The following is a 22990-nucleotide window of genomic DNA, read 5'->3' on the forward strand; positions in this document are numbered from 1 at the left end:
TTTACTTTGAAAAGTTCCATGCTGTCTCTCCAGAAAATCTGCTTGAGGCAGCCCTAAGGTGCTACTAATCAGTACTAAGTGATCCCGAGTACCCACTCTTGGTTAAGATGATCAAAAATTCCTTGCCGCCTCAGATCAAGAACTTTTAGTCCAGCATCCTTTGCAGGAATTTGTAAATCTAGACATGAGAAATCCCCAGGTGGTGAGATGGTGGATCTCTCCATTTAGAACAAAATGCTTCCCTAGTGAAGTGATCCCCCACCCAAGTCTCCCAGGTCTATTTTTGTAAGTGTTATACGCATGGTTATTGTCTTAACACTGCTTGAATGGGACCTTGTTTGATCCATTGCAGAAGACAATATGGTCATGTAATTTTCCACAATGGGCCAAATGATTCCTTCCCTGGACCATCTCTATTTGCAGACACAGTGCAGGTGGGGTAAGGGCAGATACAGCTCTTTCTGCATGCTGCCACAGTCCCAACTGGAGAGGAACCAGCTCACACGAGGAACAGAGGAGAACATGCAAGTAGCTTATGACTAGGATGACCAAGTTGCTTGCTATGGTGGGCACCCTCCTGCCCTGGAAATCTGCCCCTTTGCCACCACTTGGTTGGGTGACAGGGGGAAATGGGTGGGCAAAACAGTGTCATGCAGTGCTGCGGTGTCACTTCCGTCTGCATACCTGGAAGCAATATCACTGCATTGTGCAATGCTCTAGGAATTTCCTCAGTCTTTATGGTTGTTACCACTGAGTTTCAGAGAAGTCCTAGTCCATCAGCTGCTGCAGTGACAGCACTTGCAGGTATGCAGGCAGAAGTAACGTTGGGGCATTTTGCCAGGTTCTCCAGACCCCAGTGTCCCAAGGCTTGCCAGCGCTGGGCTGTGTCAACTACGATGGGAATTCACAGGTTGTATGCAGAGTCCCCACTTTGTGAGCTAGTGGGTCAGTATGAAGCACCTATCTAGTTGTTGGGAGGGAAGGTTACATGGTATAGTCAGATCTCAGCAGAAGCTAAGCGGGGTCAGTACTTGGACGGGCAACCCCTAAGGAAGAGTTTGCAGAGGAAAATAGTGGCAAATCACTGCTGTTTCTCACTTGACACCCCCTTGCTGGGGTCACCATAAGTCGATTGTGACTTGGTGACACATACACACACGCATCTAGTTGTTGAGTTACTAGATTCAATGTATACTGTAGCTATAGCAAATATTCTGTGTTGGCTTCTGTGTATAGAGTTGCTCATTTACTGAGTATCTGATGCCAGTTGGACGTTTTTGCAGCCAGCCCGAAATTTTCTTTTCCCTCCTACACCTTCTGTAGCTCTTTTGTAGGGCAGGATTCATTGTTAATCATCACACAATATACCTAATGACTGAGACAGTGGCTCTGACAATGACATATAAATGTAGAGTGACTGAGCCTCCTCAGTACTCAACCAGTTGTGACAAAGGTCTGACTCACTGGTCCAGATGGTAGATGATCTTCCGGTGCCACCTCAGTGTCTCACAGCCATGGAAAGCAATGTTTAAGGCACACTGTGTTTCATTCACTCATTGCGACTCTGCCAACGTGGATGAATGAAGATGCTAATCTATAGCCACTGATGCTCTGTTACGAGCTTTGTCTTAGCAGATAATTTGATTCCACTTTGGCAGGAGCCCTGAGCAGCCATTGCAGATTTGGCACTCAACCTCACATAATGGGAGAGCAGGTTACCTACAACTATCCTGACAGGCGTAGTTGCCATTTTGTGTGAATAAAACAAATGCATGCATTTTCCAACTTTGACGTGCCTTAACATATCTTGAAAAATGTCAGGATTTTTGATGATGCATACTGAACCTGGAAAACAAGCACAGCATACATACCAAACCTGGAACTAACCATATTACCTTCTTTGCACAAAATGACTACCACACATATCAAGAGGATCGACTGGGCCCTTAACACATGGTTAGAGTGCCAAAATAATAGTAATATTAGTAGTATACTATTAACAACAACAATAGTGTGCTTATATACTACCCTTGTGGACAGATTAATGCAGTGGACAAAGTCAGTATTATTTTATCTCCACAATCCAGCTGGGGAGCTGGGGCTGAGAGGAGCGACTTACCCAAGGCCACCTGCAGAGCTCATGGCAGTAGTGGGAGTCGAACCAGCAGAATGCTGATTCGCAACCCAACCACTTAACTACTATGCTATAGCACTAGGTTTCAGAATTTATCTTGACTGTTTCTCCTTACTATCAGGACACAGATATCAGATGCAAACATCCACACCCACAAAGTTTTATTTGGAGGAGTTTGGAATATTGGCATTCTCTCTGCTTTGATGAAGAGTCCATCAGATTAAGGATGTCACTCTAAGGAGATTTCTGGGATCCTAAAGACAATGTGAGACTAGCCTCTGAGTCGACCTGCTTAGGATGGTCCCCTTAGTACCAAACAAAAGTGGCTTTCTGAATCTTCCCCAGAAAATAGTCTCTTAAATAGTGATTAAACTTGGGATCTTTCTCAGCCAAATCATATACTCTAGCTGCAGATTTTGTGTATACTCTGACTGATGATACTTGGGGGGAAATTCTCCAAGGCAGAGAGACTTGTAACATGATTTGTGGCTTGGCTCACTCTTTCGAGCTGTTCTCTGTGTAGCCTCTTCCTGCGATATCCCCAGGACCTCTCTTCTCCTTATGAATTTGCTTTATTTTGAATCAGTCTATTGGCCCACCTATCCCAGTATCGTGGGAGTAGACCCCCATGTGATATCCCTTAGCTGGAATGCCAGGGACGGTACATAGACTTTCTGCAGGCACTTTACCAGTGAACCATAGCCTCCTCTGAACATACAAAACTGACATACTGAGTAGGGTTGCCATCTCCAGGTTGGGAAATTCCTGGAGATTTGGAGGTGGATCCCAGGGAGGATGGGGTATAGGGAAGGGAAGGACTTCAGTAGGGTATAATGCCATACAGTCCAGTCCACCCTTCAAAGCAACCATTCGGGGGAACTGATCTCTGAAGTCTGGAGATCCGTTGTAATTCCAGGAGATCTCCAGGCTCCATCTTGAAGATGGCAGATCACTGAATGTTTCACGCCAACCCCCTCCCCCCCAGGTTAACGGTCCAGGTTAAGGCGTGAATGTGCCCTATAACTAATACTGCTAGCCCTATCTACGTCACTTCTGCCAATTCCCATTGTCTACGCACCTTGTACTGAATGGATCTCTAATAAAGTTACTTCAACTGGAACACCTGTGTGTTAACTATGGAGAACTTGGGGACCTAATTACCAGGGACTGACATTGACACTTGCAACTTGTCATTGGCTAGTCTGACTGTCTGTGTCCTGGGTACAGAAATATCTTTTCCAGCCTCTCAGATCCTTTGCCTGGAAAGTTCCAGGAGTGAATTAAGACTTTCTCCTTGTGAAGCATGTTCTTTACCACTGAGCTTATTCTAGTCCTCCTTGTTGTGATACTTTCCCTCCTGGATTGGATGCAACAAAGTGGGAGAGGGAAGTTTCACTGAAGCAAAGAATTGAATTTGACTTTTCCCTTTCTCACTTATGATTCCAATATTCTAACTGGGGTCTGTTTTTTTCCCCCTCTGCGCTTCATGGCCCTCTTCCGTAGTTATCTAACCTCCTCCTCCATTTCCATGTCATCTTTGACCAAGTCTTTTCAGACTCACTCCAAACAGCATGTGACAAAGCCTCTCTTTTTCCCTCTTTCTCAACTTGCTCCTTTTGAACCCAGTTAGCTGAAGATCTGTTTCCATCATGCCAGCAGGCCGGCTTCTGCCTAGCTCATAATCACTGTGTGTGGGTAAGGATGGTAGCGATGGCGGTGAATGTGAATCAGATGTGGAAGTCAAAGAAGGGCTGCAAAGAATAATTTCCTGGCCAGGAGGGCCTTGAACATGATTCCCAACTCCCCCAGTCCTAGTCTGACACTTTAACCACTATACCGCACCAGTTTTTGACCATTAGGGAGCATAATTGTGGGGAAAGCAACAAAGATGAACACACACAGTGAGTGTGATAAGGGCAAAGTGCTGCTATGAGCTGAGTATCTCAGGTGGTGGTGAATTCTATTAAAAAATAAAACTGACTGGACCTCTATAAACTAGGAAGAAGGTAGAAGAGTAGCATTAACCACTGAGAAAGCATGATGGGTGTTTTGGAGCATGCTGGTAGGTATGAGTGTGTGAGAGAAAATAACAAACTTACACTTAGTTTAGGTTTAGAAAAGAAATGTGAGTTCTTTACTACAGGAACTCTATACTCTGATAGGAAAGAGATAGATTCCTATCTACCTATCTAGTCTAAGGATGAGTATGGATAGTAGGACAAGTCCTGCATCCATGGTACAAGATGGAGCAAAGAGATAGTTGTGTGACAAAGAGAGGAAGAGAAGTATGACATGAGGAGAAAGGCCTGAGATTAGCAATCTTCACATCAAAGGGCAGAGTAAGCAGATGCCCTGACCTCTTACCCCTCTAAAACTTGAGGGAAAAGACAGTGTTAAATCCTCTTCTAATAACAAGTTCAGCCCTTTTCTCTTGGATGATGCAGTTTGTTCAGACACCTGACCGGTCTCCCGATATGAGTTTGTTTTGTTCGTTGACTGAAAAGCAGCATGATTGATTGGGATTGGGGATCAGGAGCAGTGCAGCCCACATGCAGACATGAAGCTGCCTGATACTGAATCCATTCGTCAATCTATCAGCGTCAGTCCTGTCTGCTCAGATTGGCAGGAGCTTTCCAGGATCTCGGAAAAGGTCTCTTGCATTACCTGCTAATGATCCGTTTAACTGGAGATGCCGGGAATCGAACCAGTGACCTTCTGCATGCAAAGTAGAGGCTCTTGCATTGTGCCATAGCAATAGGAGTGGGGAAATATAGGCTGCTTAAATCTTTCCCTTTCTTGTGTTTGCCTTCACAATATCATACAGAGCAGTGTTAGAACTATGCTGCAATTTTAGTTCCTTTCCTTGTACGCCTCCTACTGGCAGTATTTGTTGCCCACCAGCACTTAGAAGAAGTAGCAGGAGAAAACATTTTAAAAGTTGCCGTCACAGTGTCACTTCTGGGGAAAACCCAGTACTGATGTTAGGCAGGTCTAGGAATCACCGGAAACTCTATGCTTTTACCACAGAGTTCCAGTTTTCCCCAGAAGTGACATAATGGCACACATGATGCCACATGCCCCCACATGTGCCCAGCCCACAAGCTCTCATTGGTTGCCAGGCATGGTTGAGGCAACCTTACTTCCTTGGCTGTTTTCACAAAGTAATCTCTTCTTTGAACAAAGTGCACTTTATTGTCGGGTGTAGAGTGTTTTGTTAGCCTGGTGTTTTTCAGAACTGGAAACCATGCTCTGTTCATTCTTAAGGTTTCTTCTTTTCTGTTGAAGTTTTGCTTATGCTTGTGAATTTCAATGGCTTCCCTGTGCAATGACTTCCCTTATGCTTGTTCACAAGCATAAGCAAAACTTCAACAGGAAAGAAGAAACCTTAAGAATGAACAGAGCATGGTTTCCAGTTCTGAAAAACACCAGGCTACACCCGACAATAGCCCTGCAGAGAAGATTAGCACATCAAGCACCAATCCATATGCAAAAGAACCTCCTCAGGATACAGTGAAGCCTCCCGCCATTAGCATTCCTCTCCCTGGGAAACTCTTACAGGATGACTCAGCTCAACCCCACCATCCTGAGTAGATACAAATGACCTGCCAAGATCTTGTCCACACTGTGACACTGAGAGATCTCTGTCTTTTGGTGCTACACCTCTGAAGATGCCAGCCACAGCTGCTGGCGAAACGTCAGGAACTACAATGCCAAGACCACGGCAATAGAGCCCGGAAAACCCACAACAACCATCGGTCTCCGGCCATGAAAGCCTTCGACAATACAACCAGGAACATGTTCGTGAACAGGGCCATGTTCGTGTTTGTTCGTGAGTCCCTGTTCGTGGATGGCAATGAACAATGAACATCATGTTCGGGTTTTTTTTCTGTTCATGCCCATCTTTACTTCAGATATGCTCCTCAGATCTCAGGGCATACCTACCCTGCAAATGTTTATTATTTTTATAATTGCTAGATTTGCTATAATGTATACTATTTCTATAACTTCTAGTTTGTGAGCATGCAGAAAATCCTCAGTCAAAGTTCTTTACGTCCACCTCTTCATGGAACTATCATTCCCAGAATACCCTGGCAAGAAACATTCACTGTTAAACTGGTTTAAGTCTGTATTGTGGATATGTCTTCTGACTACAAGTAGCCCAACCACTGTAAAAAGCAGATTTCCTCCTAATTCTCATCTATGCGGAATGAGTTTTGTGATATAAAAAATAGACCCTTTCGCTACCACCAGTGGTTTTGTATTTATTTATTTAGATTTTTATACCCTGCCTTTCTCCCTAATGGTGATCCAAAGCAGCTTATGATTTCATTATCCCTGTTTCCATTTTATCCTCACAACAAGCACCCTGTGAAGTAGGCTAAGCTGAGAGTATAAGTGGGGCAGATTGCACGTTTCAAAAAGCCTGGCAAAGCTGTATATACACAGCAGAAGGACTTAGGGTCACAGACACAGAGAGCTTTGAGTGACAGACTACTCCTACAGATCTGATTGTGTAGTACGAGCAGGAAAGAGGAGGGTTGGTTTTCATCCCTAGCTGAGAGGAATCGAGTGTGAATGATCTGTGACAGAGTCCTAAAGAAGAGCATTTTTAACAGACAGGAGAACTGGGGAACAGTTGGCAAGGAAGTTTGGAACATAGGTGTAGACTCCCAATCGGGCCAAAGAAAGGAGATAAATCTTCTAAGGAGAGGTGATTTTCCCTACCCAGTCAAACAGGGAGATAGCTGAGGAGAGTGGAGGAATCCCTGGTCAGGTGCGGTTGGCCTGTTAACAACTGAAGGAATGCACTGGTGTGTGGAGAGAAACGGATTGTGGCACTAGAAAGTAGGTACCAACATTCCGTACCTCAGAAGAGAAAAAGAATACTAAAAGAAAGTATACTAGAGTGCTTGTGGAAAAATAAGGGAACTAAAGCCTCAAAACATAAGCCCTTAGGTATCTGTGAACAGCATAAGAATTGTTTGTGTCTGTGTGTGTGTGTTGAATTACCTCAGAAATTTTCAAGCCCTGATTTCACCTGACCTTTCCCCTCTAAAGTAAATAAACTAGTTTGGAATTTCAAAAATGCCTCTGGTGCAACTTCTGTTGTTCAAGGACAAGAGAATGTCATAGTATGACTGTCCCAAAGTCTCCCAGCATGCTTCCATGGCACAGCGGGGATTCAAACCTGGGCCTTCTAGATCCTAATCCAATACCACGACTGGCTTTATGGAGTTCCTTGCAACCTTGCTATTTTCCAGAGCTTACCTGCAAGGGAAGGATGAAACCCATTGGTGTGCTCTGTATAACTAAGTATAACCAAAGCAAGTGGGAGGAAGAGAGAAAGAAGCTGAACAGTACAAGAGCATTTTCGAACAAAGCAACTCTCCTTGGCCTGACAGATCCAATCCGATTGTTGTGGCATTTAGTGGCTATTTCAGCTCCTTTCCCTTGTCCTCACTGAGGGGTCACTTGCAATATTTATGACCGCTTGTTTTTTCATGTCGTAAAGAGAGTGGGTTTGCTCAAATGTGCATTGGGCTTTTTATCCACAGAGAGCACTCTTCTCTCAAATAAGAGGCTCAAACAAAGCCCGGGGTTTCTTCAGCTGGTCAGATTTGCTCTCTGTCAGGCAGTCTTTACCAAGACAAACAAGCAAAGAGTCTCTTTTGAAAACCATCTGATGAATCTTTTACACAGCAAAACACGTCAAGGTGAGATCCTTTCAAGCTTAGCTGGAAGAAAGAATCCTTCAGCCCCTGGCACTGCGGATTCCTAACGGCAAATTTGGGTTTTTTTCCCCCAGTAGAATTGAGTCAAAACTCTTCACATTGGGGCTGGGGGGTGAAACTGTGTCAAAACCAGTTTCCAGTTTTCTTCCCCTTTCCAGCATACACAAAAAGCTTCACATCCCACCCAAGCCAATGCAGTTTGGTGTAGTGATTAAGAGTAACCAACTTTACTGTCGCATACGCTTTCGAGAATCACAGTTCTCTTAGTCAGATGTGTCTGACGCATCTACTACAGACTAACATGGCTAACTCCTCTGGTTAAGAGTGGCAGGAGTCTAATCTGGAGAAGTGTGTTTGATCCTCCACTCCTCCGCTTGAAGCCATTTGGGTGACTTTGAGTCAATCTCAGCTTTCTCAGCCCAACCCACCTCACAGGGTGATTGTCATGAGGATAATAATAACACTCAGTGTGTGGCATCAAGTTGTCCTGAAGGGCAGTATATAAATCGAATGTTACCATTATTATTATTATTCCAAAGTAAGTCAATGGGAGTTAGTCCCTAAAATTGAGTTTAGCATGACAGCCTTCTTTGGTTTACATTACCCTCATTATCAATTGTCATTACTTGCCACGGACAACATTGTTACGTGGCCAAATCTTGTGATGTCTTTGCCGTTCACTGTAAGGTGCCTGAAATGGGGAAGACAATCCATTTGCCTAATATTGGAAGGAGAAAAAACTCAGAGCATCATGGGAGGGCAAGGTGACAAAGTTGTTTAACAGGCAAATATACTGACAAAATTTGGGGGACATTTCTACTCCTTGAATTTGCTAGTTTCTATCAGAGGAGTATATTTAGTGCCGCTCTAATGTTTTTAATTGTCAAAGGATCAAGAGTTGATCTCAGTTTTCAGTTGGGGGTGCAAATCTATACTTGAGTTAACGGGCCATTGAGTAACTAGAGTCACTGGGTATTGGAATGAACTTTTGCCTGGTGTCTTATTTAGGGCCAAAGCTACACATGACGAATGACACTTGAACAGCAAGTGTATTTCTCCCTGTTCACTTGCCCTCCACTCAATCCACTTGCCCTTCAAGTGTCATTCGTCATGTGTAGCTTGGCCCTTAGTTTGATCCTCAGAATCAATTGATCCCCAGTTCACAGTAAAACCATGCCCCAAATTTTCTAAGCCAGGGCTCAGCCAGGATGAAGAAATTCACCTCAGTTTTGAGGGAAACAAGTACTACCAAACCACCTTGAAAATGTCATGTTTGCTCCCACCTTATAAGCATTTCAGAAAAACCTCAGAAATGTCAAATTCATCTTTGCTGAGTCCTCCAACCCCTCATGTTTATCTGTGCTTAGAGATGGGCATGAACCAGAAAAAAACCGAACCATTTCATGAATCATGAACCACGAACTTTCACAAACCTGCCCCTGGTTCGCGAACCGGTTCGTTTGGTTCGGGAAAATGTCACTTCCGGGTCAGAAAATCACCACTTCCGGGCCAGCAGAAGTTCACTTCTGGGTCAGCAGAAGGTCTGCAGGAAGTCCATCCCCTGTTGCCTAGGAAACTGATTGGCACCAGGCTGGCTGCAGTGACAAACCAAAAAATGAACCAAACGAACCAGCCTAAAAGTTCCTGGCAGTTCCCAGAAATGGGATCTGATGAATCGTGGTTCGCGAACCACGAACCAGCCTGGTTCATGTTTAATTTTGGTTTGTATTTCAGTTCATGCCCATCTCTATCTGTGCTTCCTTTTGACTTCCCCATTCACCACTTTCATCTGTTTTCAACAAAGTCCACCATCCCAGCTTCCCTTCCCTTCTGCCCAGGCTTTGGAAATCACCATGTCTCTTTTCCACTGATCCTTGTTCCTCGCTCTGGATTTCCATTGACTGGGGCTGATTGTCAACACACTATCTGTGTGGTTTGTCATTGCTTCCGTTCCCAGTGCATCTCCGCTTAGGATCTGACAGCGACGTCCCCATGAGCAGCCAGAGAGTTAAAACTGCTCTTTGCCCTGCTGATTTGGAAAATCTTTTAATATGCTAGCACATCTGCTGCTGGAGAGCTGACTTCAGAGATTTTACACACCTTATTATTTCTAGCACATGCTGTCTACTCACCCCTCACCCTGTGCCCAAGTGCGTCAAGTAAAGAAGATCTCCCCTTTTGCTTGCATTTCATTTTCCATTATCTAAGTGCCCTCTAATAGCATTAGTAAAACAATTCCTACTCTTTGGGAAGGGGGATTCTCTGGTTTGATACAGCCAGGGACACACCAATGCTGAGTTGGAGCATTGCTGCCTCGGTGCTCCTACACGCTGAGTTTTATCTCTCTCACCTTTTGTGACACTGGAATAAATTATGCCTCCGGCAGAGAAGCACACACGCAGATAACAATGGGGGGGAAATGAAAACTTAAGGATTTGCCTATTCCATAAGAAAGCTGCCTCTTGGCTTTTATGTCCTTTCTCCCCTCATTTTATCCCTCATTTCTTTACCTCTCCCCCTCCCCCCAAAAAACCCAGGGGACGGGGAAAATGGATGTCTGTGAAATGACCTTTTCTAAATCTGAGCACACAATATATACAGACTTTGTTGTTAACCAGCTTACTGTGACTATAACCAAAAGGCTGCATTTGATTCCTTTCTTTAATCTTCTAGTTTATCCCCACAGTTTGTCCAGAAAGAATAATGGAGTGAGGCGGGGTTGTGACGTTTCCCCCCTCCCATAGGGTCAGAGTGCCCAGAGCTGCTATTGGGCCTCCCTCCCTGGGATTTAAATCCAGCAATACAGTCAAGAGTTGGCATGGGAGGCTGCCTACTAAAGCTGACAGCCTGGCAAAGGGCTGAGCACAGCATGGCTCATCCACTCCCACTAGGAATTAGCTCAGATGCCCACTGGCCAAAAAAGAGGCCAGAAAAGAGGTCAGAAGGCCATAAACTTGGCCTATAATGAACATTCATAGATGCAAATTAACCTACCTATATAATAGCTCAGGTGAGCCTGAGCTCATCAGATCTTAGAAGCTAAGCAGGGCTGGCCTTGATTAGTAATTGGATGGGGGACCTCCAATGAAGACCAGGGCTGCAGAGGCTGGCAATGGCAAACCACCTCTGTTAGTCTCTTGCCATGAAAACCCCACCAGAGGTCGTCATAAGGCAGCTATGTCTTGAGAGCACCACAACTGACCTGGGTGGTCCAGGCTAGCTGAACCGCATCGGATTTCAGAATCTAAGCATGGTTGGCCCTGGTAAGTAATTGGATGGGAGATTGCCCCTCCCAAGGAAGTCCAGAGTTGCTACACAGATGCAGGCAATAGCAAACTGCCTCTGCTCATTCCTTGCCTTGAAAACCCTATGGGGTCACCCTAAGTCAGCTGCAATTTGATGGCACCTCACACATGTAGGGATGCAACCAGCTTTCACGACAGCTCTGGTTCAGTTAAACAATGTGGGTTTTCTATAACACCAATTTGGATTTTATATAACACCAATTTGTTCATAGGTGCCACTGTAGTTATTCCCAATTTGCTCATAGGTACTATGATATTACCTCCAAGGAAAACCAGAGTTGCAGAGGCAGGCAATGGCAAAACACCCCTCTTAGTCTCTTGCCATGAAAACCCCACCAGGGTCGCCATAAATCAGCTATGAGGTCAGGATTTTATTTCACCATGATATTACTTTCAGAAATTCAGAGGTTGGCTGCCGCTCAGTGTGAAATGCTCTTCTCACCACCACGGCTAGTAGCCATCGTTAGACCTCTCCTCTCTGACTCCGTCTAATTCCCTCTTAAAGCCATCTGTGCTCATGGCCAACACAACATTCCCTGGCAGTGAATTTCAGAATTTAATTACTTATTGAGTAACAGAGTGCTCAGTCTTGTGAATTCCTTCACAATGTGTCCTTCAGACACAATCTGTCTGAAGGACTCCCTCTCTTGGGGTCCCATCCCTAGAGCAACCCAAACATCTCTCTCCATTCTCTCGTTATGAGCCATGCAGCTGGTCTAGGTCAGAAAAAACGGTTTTCCGCCCCCAGTAGTGGCTACATTATGATGAAATAGTCTCCCTGATGCGATATGACATATCCCTTCTTCCTTAGCTCTCCAAATAGCTTGTTAGACCTAGCTATTTCAGAAAGCTTTCTGTTGAGGTGGCTAGACTGTTGAATTGAAATGTCATTGATTAGACTCTTGACTTATACATTATAATGTTAGTAGATTGTTGAAGGTGAGTTGGATGATTTTATAGATTTCCTCTTTTATTCTAGACTCAGGTTTTAGCTTTGCATTTTTATTTTTTGGAAATGTTTAGACTTGGCATCATTTTAACCTTTGCTCTTAGCTTCCATTTGGAAGGGCAGGTTATGTGAATTGTGTGTGTATATTTTTTTTCCTGAAATATTGTTGGATAAAATTATAACTATTGAATTATAGAAAAAACACAAATGTTTGCTTATTCCAGGGTGGGGTGGTGGTGGAATATAAACATATGGTTTTTCCATATTCAGGATAAATCAACAGTCACCTTTTACCCAACAATATATTTTCTAAATGATAAAAATGGTAGAGTTCATTTTGATTGTGGGTTTTGAGTCAGGTACATGCATTGTACATAACTGCTGTAAAAAAAAGTTGTAAAAAGACCATAACCGGAAAAATGGGAAATATACCAAAGGCAATAGATGAAGCATGTATAGATGTACATCTATAAAAAAACCCACTTTTGACACGGAGTCAAATTTCAACTGCAGTTTGTTCTGCAGTATTGGTGGCTGCTGTTTGAAAATGATATAAAAAAATTCCGCTGGATATACCCAGCTCCTTGGATGAGCCTAATGCTGCTGTTTGGATCTGAATCTGTTCTTTTCCAGTGCCCACCCTCCTAGAATAAGCAAATTAGCCAAACGAATAAGACAACACACTATTTCTGACATCAAACTTAGGCAGCTTGGGGGTGGGGTGAAATCCAGAAAACTTTTCTTGGCTTTCTTTTTTCTACCTCCTGTTCCACTGTGGTAGCAGAGCAATGCTACACCCAGAACAAATGCATCTTGACCGCATGCAAAATGAATGCAATCAGTGTAAAATTTCTCTCCCCACCCACTTGGACTCTAGGCTTTAATCAGCAGAAAGGAGGGGAAAAGAAATCCTAAATGCATTTCTTTTGCACATGGCACATCGCAGATGTTCACTTAGGCCGCTGAGGGTATGGTAACTATGCCATCATTTTTATTATTTTTTTAAAACAGCCACGTTCCACAGTATGTGCCCTTCTGGCCCAATGAAAAGAAACTCTATTAATTCTTGTACATGAATGCAATCTTATTTTGCTTGCATTCCTTCTTCCCTTATGGGAAATCAGCACGAGTCATATGGTGCAGTCAAACATATCCTGATAAAATATCCTTGTACCCCCCCTTTCTCTAAATAGGTTTCTTCTCAGTAGTATAATATATCAAATGTGGAGGCAGAGAGGAAGGTCGGGGTACAGTAAGCTGCCTCAGCCATATTAGATGAGTTTCACCTACTCTGTAAATGAAATGAAAGTTTTGCAGTTGATTAGAATGTCACCAGTAGAATTCATGTTTGAGCGTGGGGGAGGGGAGCAGCATAGTTTTTATCGCATTTCATCACACTCATGACGAAGAAATGGAATTTGGTATAGAACTATGCAGATGAAGGGGCAGGTCTATAACATGGATAGGATTCAGTGCAGAACTAAATGGCCCCCATTGAGTGTTATGGAGAAAGTATGAGCCCTGTGCTATGGCTTAGTTATGGGGGGAACCGCTTCCTCCTTCTAGATGATCAATCTTTCCTCCTCTGACAGACCTGTGGGAATCCATTGAAAACATGCTTGTGCGCGCACGCGCACACATTACAGTCCCAGGCAATTGATATTATTGCACTGAAACACACATCGATACACTGATACTCTCTCGTTATGACAGGAATTTTGCTAAAAATCCTAATAATTCTTAGCAATTACAGAGCGCTTTAGTGTATTCAAATGTGGCCCACATATATTATCTTTGGAATCCTCACAGGAGGGTTGCCAGGTCCAGGTTGGGAAATTTCTAGAGATTTGGGGGGTAAAGCCTAGAGATGGTGGGGTTTGGGGAAGGGAGGGACCTCAGTGGAGTATAACTAGGGTTGCCAGCCTCCAGGTGGTAGCTGGAGATCTCCCGGAATTACAACTGATCTCCAGGCAACAGAGACCAGTTTCCCTGGAGAAAAATGGCTGCTAAGAAGGTTGAACTCTGTGGCATTATACTCCATTGAGACCCCTCCCCTCCCCAAACCCTGCCCTTTCCAGGCTCTATCCCCAAAATCTCCAGGAATTTCCCAACCTGGACCTGGCAACCCTAAGTATAACGCCATAGAGTTCACTCTCCAAAGTTGTTGTTTTGTCCAGGATAAATGCTCTCTGGAGATCACTTGCAATTCTGGGACATCTCCTGCCATCACCTGGAGGTTGGCAACCCTACCTCACAATAACCCTCTAAGTTAAATTTGTTCTGGAGCCTGGGAGATTATGCTTGGCCTCTGACAAATGGTGGCCGTAGTTGTGGATGAAGATTCTGATTCACAGCAAAAAGATTTATCCAACCAGTTCAGTCAGGCTCAGGCGAATACTGTGGTATGGATGTCGAAGAACATCCAGAAGCACATCAGCAGCAGGCAGGGAAGGCTGCACGTGCGCATTGATTAGAGTTGCCTACTTGGAGTTGGGAAGGGCAGAGCCTGGGAAGGGCGGAGTTTGGGAAGGGCAGGGGCCTCAGCAAAGTATAATGCCATAGAGATGACCCTCCCAAGCAGCCATTTTCTGTAGTCTGAAGATAAATTGTTATGCTGGGAGATCGCTAGGCCTCACCTGGAGGTTGGCAACACTAGCATTCATCGCTGGATTTGGGTATGTGACGTTATTATCTGCTTCATCCCTGTCATAAGAACAAGGCCTTGGGAATGTTGTGGGTAAACTTCATGACCAGAGTCCATTTTGTAACTACTGTGAGGCCAATTCAACAGCCGTTTTGAGTGGCAAAGCTTTCACATGCTAGCTAGATCATCATTTCGTTCGGCCACATAAGGAGACCTTCGCAGGGGGCTCTTCTTCATTCCCAAATGTGAATAATGGCATTGACATTTAGCATTTCCATTCCTCTGTCAGCTTCTACTTCTAGCCATTGAACAGAACAGCCAAGCAATAAATTAAAGACGACTTTTTTATACTAAAATTTTCCTTCAGAATGGAAAGATTTCTCTTCCGTTAGAGAAAAAGCGAAATGAATTAGCAGAGTTGGGCTGACAGGAGTCAAAATTGCAGTCTTTGCACAGTGTTAAAGGTTGTCATTTCTGTTGTTTAGAACAGAGTTTGAAGTAACAGTGCTTTATGGGAAAGGGGGCTTTTGTTTCTTTGTGACATTTTATGATTGATAGGTTTTTTTAATGCAATTGAGCTATACCGTGAGCGGATTCAATGATACTTGTGTTCATTACTATTGGTGACAAGGAGTTTAAAATTGGTGGCGCGTGGAACAGAAATAAGGAATAAAGAAAATCCATGTGCTTCAGCACCGAAACTTCAAAAGGGATCTTTGGGAAAGGTGTATTCAGATAGTCATATTGATAAAGAAAACTTGTGTAAGGCAGTAGATTCGAGACATGGACAAAGTGTGTCTTCAATCTTTATAACCATTAGGGCTTAATACTGATTACTTTGAGTTGTTTCCTTTGATGTGTAGTTTGAGTGTCCCTTTAAGACAAAGTCAAGCCATTGGGGGTAGCTCAATATAAACGTTCCTTACTTATTGCAATGGCGTGCTTTAGAAGACACAGCCGCCCTGCTAAAAGAAGATACAGCTGCTCAGGTCCAGGAGTGAATAATTGATACAGTGTTTAAGGGTCTACCACACAGGTTTGTTGTTGATATCTGCTGACAATTGTATATTATGATGAATTTGTATAAATTGGATGTCATGTAAAATTGCTTATGGTATAGTATGTAAGATGTTTGTTTTGCAGCATTTGGCCACGCCCCTGAGGAAGATTCTATACGAAATCTGAGCTTTTCAGCCGGCCCCAGATTGGGTGTGCAGCCGTGGATTCCCTTACCATGTGTGGACATAGCTGTGCATGAATGCTACTTTATTTAAAGAAGACACAGGACACATTTTGTTTGGACCTTTGTATTTTTTAAGTTTAAGGAAGAGTCATTGTATAAATTGTATTTGGTCATTTCACTGATTGATTTATATAAGAAATACATATGGCCCTTTGGGCACTTATAATAGAGTTGTTTATTAATTTGTAATTGTTGTTCCTTCCCGTGAGGGTTCTCTTTAGTTTTACGTTTAAAGGAGAATTAGACAAATTCCTGTCAGAGGAGTCCATCATGAATCCCAGTCATGATGATAATGAAATAAAATGTCGCTCTTCTGAGGCAATAGCTCTCTAAAGATCTATCTCACAGAGAACAACAGGAGGGAGGTTTAAGAGCAGGGAAGTAGCTCATCTTCTTTGCCTACCAAAGGTTCTAGGTTAAATCTGTAACATCTCCTGTTAAAATGATCAGGAAGCAGGTGATATGAAAGAGCTCTATCTTGCTCTGGTGAGCCGCGCGGCCAGTCAGAGTAGACAAAACTGGCCTGGACAGACCCTAGTGAGTGGTCGGTCAAAACCAAGGATCAAAAAAGTGCCTCAGTGATGCCATAGGAGGTTGGACCATGCAGTCAAAGTAATTTAGCACTTTTCATCTCTTATGGAAAGTCTCTCAAAATGGTGGCAGTCAGAAGTGCTGTGGGAATGGAAAGGAATAGGTGCAAATCGTGTTCCATGCATATGTGGTTGGATATAGAGGATTGTGTTGAGAGTAGAGATGGGCACGATCCAAAAAAATAATAATGATCAAGCTGATCATGGATCGGCACCGGCGATGATCCCAATTTAATGACCCACACCGAGCATCTCCCGTTCCCAATCCGTGGATCGTGGATCGTGGAGGCAAAAGCGGAGAGGCGCCCCGCTGTTCGCAGCGATACAGGAATGGTGGGTGATGCTGGCAGCATCTGTGTTTGTGTTTGGCCATCTGTGTTTGGCCATCAGAGCTGCCTATCAGGATTTGCAAGGATGAGATTGGAGTGCCCATGGCTACAGAACACCCCTTCCCCCTCCCTCCCCTGGGTGTCTTCTCCTAGCTGGTGACTGCTTTACTGCTTCGTGGTTGGAAGGAAGCCCTGCTGATCAAGGAAAGCTGGGCTCCATTGGGGTTTCTAGGGCGACAGAAGGAGGGCAAACAGAGCTCAGGCATTCCCCTGGCTCCGTTGCCAGGGGAATAGATTGCTGGTGCCTGAGTGTCTGGATCCCTGATCTGAGCCCGATCTCCTCGATCCAGGCCCCTCCCGATTGCTGGATCATTGGCCGTGGACGATAACGATCCGCCGGGTCACAATCGCGCAATTGCCATTATCGTGGTTTTTTTCCGATCATAACGCGGATCATGCCCATCTCTAGTTGAGAGTTTTTAAATGATTCTTATTGCTGGTTGTTGATATTTTTATTGACAGTTTATTGAATTGTTTGGAGTTTTTTTATTTTAGGAGGAAACTGCCTCAGAAGCTTTTGGCTGAGAGGTAGGGTATACATTTCTTTTATTTAAGAAAATAAATCAAATAACAATTGACTTGTACCAAGCCTTACTTGCACAGTCCTTCCCAGATATTCTTTTCTGGTCATACAAAAATGCATTTGTGACAGAACTTATGAACTGCATGAAACTTTGTTTTGTCCAAATCTCCAAGTTCATGAGAATTTGCTTTAGGTTAACAACTTACTGACATACACCAACAAATTAGAATCTAATCTAATAAAATCTAATAAATCTAATTAAAAAGTATTATTTGTTCTATTTAATAAAAATTGCTGAGATATTTAAATTGATCTGCAACCTTCAAATTCATCTTGAATTCAATGTGTTCTAAGTTCTCTGTTCCCACCCACCCCCCTCTTCTTTCCTCCATCATCTCTCACTAAGGATGTAGTTAACCACAGGAAGGATAAGTTCAAGTTAGGTCAAGCCCCTTCGTGGAAAACTGAATTTATTTTCCAACGCAACTAGATTAGTGGATACTTCATAAATCCCCAACCCACCCTCTCCAGTCTTTCATTCGAATGAAATTAGAATGGAGGATAACGTTGGGAGACTTAGTCAGAGTTATGCTGGGGAACAAGGAATATCCAAACTCTTCCTGCAAATGAAGTCTGCGCCATAAAATGTAGCCATCCATCATATCGGAGTAACTTGTGCCTCATAAAAGGCTGTTTAGGCAGAGTCAATCAAATGGACATTAGCAGAGCTTGGTGGTATTTGGCTGTCCTTCAGAAGCCAGGAAAAAAGCAAGTGGGGAGGGGGAGAAAGGAAGCCATACTCCAAATGAGATATATTTATTCATAGTCTTGGACTTTCTGAAGATTGAGTTATGATGAAGAGGGGAAAAGGACATGCCGTGCAAAATGTTAATAATCTTTGTACTATGAAGTAAGATCCCCCCCCCCCGCCTGTCAGGAACCATGGTTAATTATTCTAGCCTTTGTGAAAGGGCTGCATTAAAATCAAGCTTTGCTCTTCTGTGGCATTTGCTTGCACCGGGGAATTCTACTGCTAGGGATGTCATTTTTAACCTAGGAAATTATGAACTGTCCAGCCATGTTTCCATGAGTGGAGCAAAACAAGTAAGATGCCAAGGGTCTAAAGGGGACCCCTGACTTGGGGCCAAGCTACACATGACGAATGACACTTGAACGGCAAGTGTATTTCTCCCTGTTCACTTGCCCTCCACTCAATCCACTTGCCGTTCAAGTGTCATTCGTCATGTGTAGCTTGGCCCTTGATCCTAGGTAAGCAAATCATGTTAATTATGACATATAAAGTTGAAAACAGATTGCTAATGTCTAGTGGGCATTATCTCAAAAAGAAATTCCTCCTCTCTGAAATCACCCTTCTGTTCATCCTATTTTCATATGGCCTCAGGGTTGCCAGCCTCCAGGTAGTGGCTGGAGTTCTCCTGGAATTACAACTGGTCTCCAGGCCACAGAGATCAGTTCACCTGGAGAAAACGGCTACTTTTGGGGGTGGGCTCTATGGAATTATGCCATGCCAAGTTCCTTTCTATCCCCAAACCCCACTTTCTCCAGGTTTCTCCAGGTTTCACCCCTCAGATCTCCAGGAATTTCCCAATTTGGAGCTGGCAACCCTATATGTCCTTTGCACACTAGATTACACCAGGATCTTAAATCAGGATGGGATAATCATAAACAAGGTTGGGATCCAATCTGAGGAGCTGCGTAGGACTGAGTGCCTTGACCTGGTTCTAGGCACAACTGGGAGGGCAGGTTCTTATCTTTAAGGCCCTAAACTTTAGGGCTGGGGTACCTGTGGGGGGGGGGGAGCTGCTGTAGCATAGTGGTTAAGTGTTTGGGCTTTGAATGAGCACTCTTCTGGTTTGACTCCCACTAATGCCATGAGCTCAGCAGGTGGCCTCGGGCAAGCCTTTCAGCCCCAGCTCCCCAGCTGCATGGAGGGGGATAATAAGAACATGGACTTATGTAGCATACTGGTTGAGCAGCTGGACTATGAATCAGCACTCTGCTGGTTTGAATTCCATGCCTGCCATGAGCTCAGAAGGTGGCCTCGGGCAAGCCCCTCCTCTCAGCCCAGCTCCTCAGCTGTATTGTGAGAGCTAATAATAGCACTGACTTTGTTCACCGCTCTGAGTGGCCACTAATCTGTCTCGAAGAGTGGTATATAAACGCAGTTATTATATTGGCCATCCTGCCAGTTAAAATTCTCTTCCCTGCAATTTGTGACCTGTCCTGCAGACGGGAAGTGGGTGCCTCCACTTTGGAACGTTCTCCCTCTTGAAACTTGCATGGCACCTACCGTACTCTCTTTTAGGTTCAGGCTGAAATATTTATTCATATGCAGGCTGTTAACACAAGGGTTCCACCTTTTTTTATACACAAAAATATTCATGTATTCCATCCATTAATGTACTCTATTGCTAATGACACACTTCTGTTTGTTACTACTTACTTATTTTCGACTTAACGCCTATTCATCGGGCGCACTTGGAGAAGATGCGACGGACACAATGTCCGTGCTCAAGAACCACACTTCCTGGTCTTATAAGATTACACCATACCGCCCCTTACACTCTTGTTTAGTTCTTAAAGAAAACATGTTAAGTCCAGCTCAGCATTTAGACCCTTCGGTGTCATGGTTTCTAATTTAAATATCTAGAACATTTCTCTTTGAAGCAATTGACTTCCTGATAAACAAAGAACTAGATTGAATATATTTATAATTGCACATTGCACTTTTCAGTGAATGAAATTTGGTCTACATAGCGTTGTGTATGAATTAATTGCATTGATTACCATTTAAGGAGGACCTGTTTCTGTATAGCATTGCAGTCTTTCCTTTAGCTTCTTTCGTGCTTGTTCCATCTTTTTTTGCCTGTTTGACCTTCTGTTTTATGAATATTGTTTTATGCTTTTTTGTCCAGTTTTGTTTGTTCTTGACATCTTAAGTCCAGTAGATGGATCTCAGGTCAGTCCAGATCCATGCTGACAATAGTAGCATTTTGAAAACTTTATAACACTAAGAAAATGATAGGTATTGCTTTTATGATGATCATCATGATAATTCAGTTAGATCAGGAAAAAGAGATGTTTGTGCTGAAATTTGCATATCAACTTTGTGTCCAAAGCAGGGCCCATTTGGAGGGACAACGTGCAGGAATGCAGTTCCGCCAGTTCCCTAAAGAGGTCACATGACAGGTGGCCCCGCCCACCTGACTCTCAGCCATTTTGGGCCCATTTTGGCCTGGATTGGGGCCGAAATGGCCCGGATCAGGCCTCTGATGGGTGGTGGATCACTCTCCTGCTCAGCAGCAGCCCGATCCTGACCACTTTGGGCCCCTTTTCAGCCATTTTCAGCCCCCCTTTGCCATTTTGGGCCCAATTTCAGCCCTGAATAGCCAGGATTGGGTCCAAAACAGCCAGGATAGGTGATGTCAGGGGATGTGGCATATGAAAATCAGTGATGCTAATGACATACTTCCGGTGATGGCAAAGGGTGTGGCATATGCTAATGAGTTATACTAATGAGTTATGCTAATGAGTTCCTGCAGCTCTTTTTCTACGAAATGACCCCTGGGCATAAGCATGTGGTGTCTCATTCCAGCAGGACAAAAATGTTGACAGAGGTTTTCACACATTCGTATGTCAGACGTCTCAGTCTGTGGTTCAGAATCTCCCAGCATAGCTCAAACTCCGAACAGTTGCCAAGCAATCCCATTGCATTCTAACAAAATGATGTGTCAATTTCAACATTTCTGTTTCTATAAATTGCTGAACCACTTGTGAGACTACACACCCAAAATGAACAGGAGAAATTGAAAGCTGGAGCAAAAAAAATAGCGAAAAGGTACCTCTTCAAATTTTTTTAGTTTTGCCATAATGAGCACTTGACTTTTCTACGAAGAAGTCTTGCAGGATGGTTGCTAAACAGCCCCGGTGGCATTTCTTCTCTTTAAATTACTGTGTGAGGAGATAAAAGGGCCTTCTGAAAGAGTTGTCTTTCACCAAGGCCTTCCCACCTCATGTTTAATGCATTTTTCCTTTGGTTGGCAATCGGACGCACTGAATGATGTTTTTTAGCCTCACAAGAGAAAAGTTAAAAGCCTTGTTCCTATGTGAATGATGTAGCTATGCTTGGATTTTGTTTTGTCTTCTGTCACACTTAGTAAACCTGGAATCATTTTTATTTGCATGGTGGCATCCCGTTTTTGCTGCCGAACAAACCTTTTGTTGAAGGCTTCACATGCATATGTAGATGGATACGTTGATGCATATAAGGACAGACATCCTGTTTTGTTTGCCTGATTTCTGGATTAAATGGGACGGGCTTCCTCAACTTCCTTGGGAGGTGGTGGGCTTTCCTTCTTTGGAGGTTTTTAAGCAGAGGCTAGATGGCCATCTGACAGCAATGCTGATTCTTTGAACCTAGGCAGATCACGAGGAGGAGGGCAGGAAGGGTTTCATTAATACATAGTTCTTGTGGCCCCTTCTTATATGCCCAGGGTAATGCCGATTGCCACCTTTGGGTCAGGAAGCAATTTTCCCCAGGCCAGTTTGGCTAGGGATCCTGACGGTGTTTGGACATCTTCTGGGAATGGAGCAGGAGTCACTGTGTGTGTGTGTGGGGGGGAGGTTGTTGTGAATTTCCTGCATTGTGCTGGGAGTTGGACTAGATGACCCTAGAGGTCCCTTCCAACCATATGATTCTATGATAAATACAGGAAGAAATTAACAATAATAATTTTTCTAGCTTGAATCCCAGGTTCCTCCAATCTTTAGAAAATGGCTTGATTTGTTCCCAGATTCCTCATGGTATAAAGCAATCAGCATTTGATCATATGAAACTGCCGTACACTTAATAAGACCATTGGTCCATCTGGCTCCGTACTGTCTACTGACTACCTGCTGTTCAGTACTGTTTAGGATGGGATGTGGCTCAGTGGTAGAGCATCTGCTTGGTATGCAGAAGGTCCCAGGTTCAATCCCTGACATCTCTAATTGAAGAGATCAGGTAGTAGGTGATGGAAAAACCTCTGCCCGAGACCTTGGAGACCTAATGGTTTCTTATACCTTAAATAAATGCAAATTGGCAAGTCAAAGGAGCCTCGCAGTATAAACAGGAATGTGGAGAAATGCCATTCTGTTGGTGGAGTTAACTTTCTATGGGCTGCAGAGGGGAGGGGCCAGTTCTGGAGTGGAATGTGATTGGAGGGAGAGAGAGTCAGTTGGTGGAGGGGAGTTGGAAGGTGACAGTTGGTGGCTGGAGAGGGGAGGGGGAGATGGCTGTGAGGGGAGATGGAGATCTAATGTAACCCCAGGTACCAAAGTATTGTGCCTGCCCACACAACATCTAATTAGGGCATGAGTATAGAGAAGCAGAGGGAGAGAGAGTAGGGGTTTCTGTTTCTGTTTTATTATTCCTTCCGTTCACTGTGTATTTGCCTGTGTATAGTTAGAAGTTAAATAAAT

The 22990-nt window shown here is 43.9% G+C and overlaps 1 non-coding gene across 1 annotated transcript; it reads left to right on the forward strand.

Moving 5' to 3' along the window:
* Window positions 1-22446: 22446 nt before the first annotated feature.
* On the forward strand, window positions 22447-22519 carry TRNAT-GGU (transfer RNA threonine (anticodon GGU)). The gene has a single exon. It is a non-coding gene; the product is annotated as a tRNA-Thr (tRNA).
* The last annotated feature ends 471 nt before the right edge of the window (window positions 22520-22990 follow it).

This window comes from Eublepharis macularius, chromosome 8 (assembly GCF_028583425.1).
Source record: "Eublepharis macularius isolate TG4126 chromosome 8, MPM_Emac_v1.0, whole genome shotgun sequence".
Lineage (NCBI taxonomy): Eukaryota > Metazoa > Chordata > Lepidosauria > Squamata > Eublepharidae > Eublepharis > Eublepharis macularius.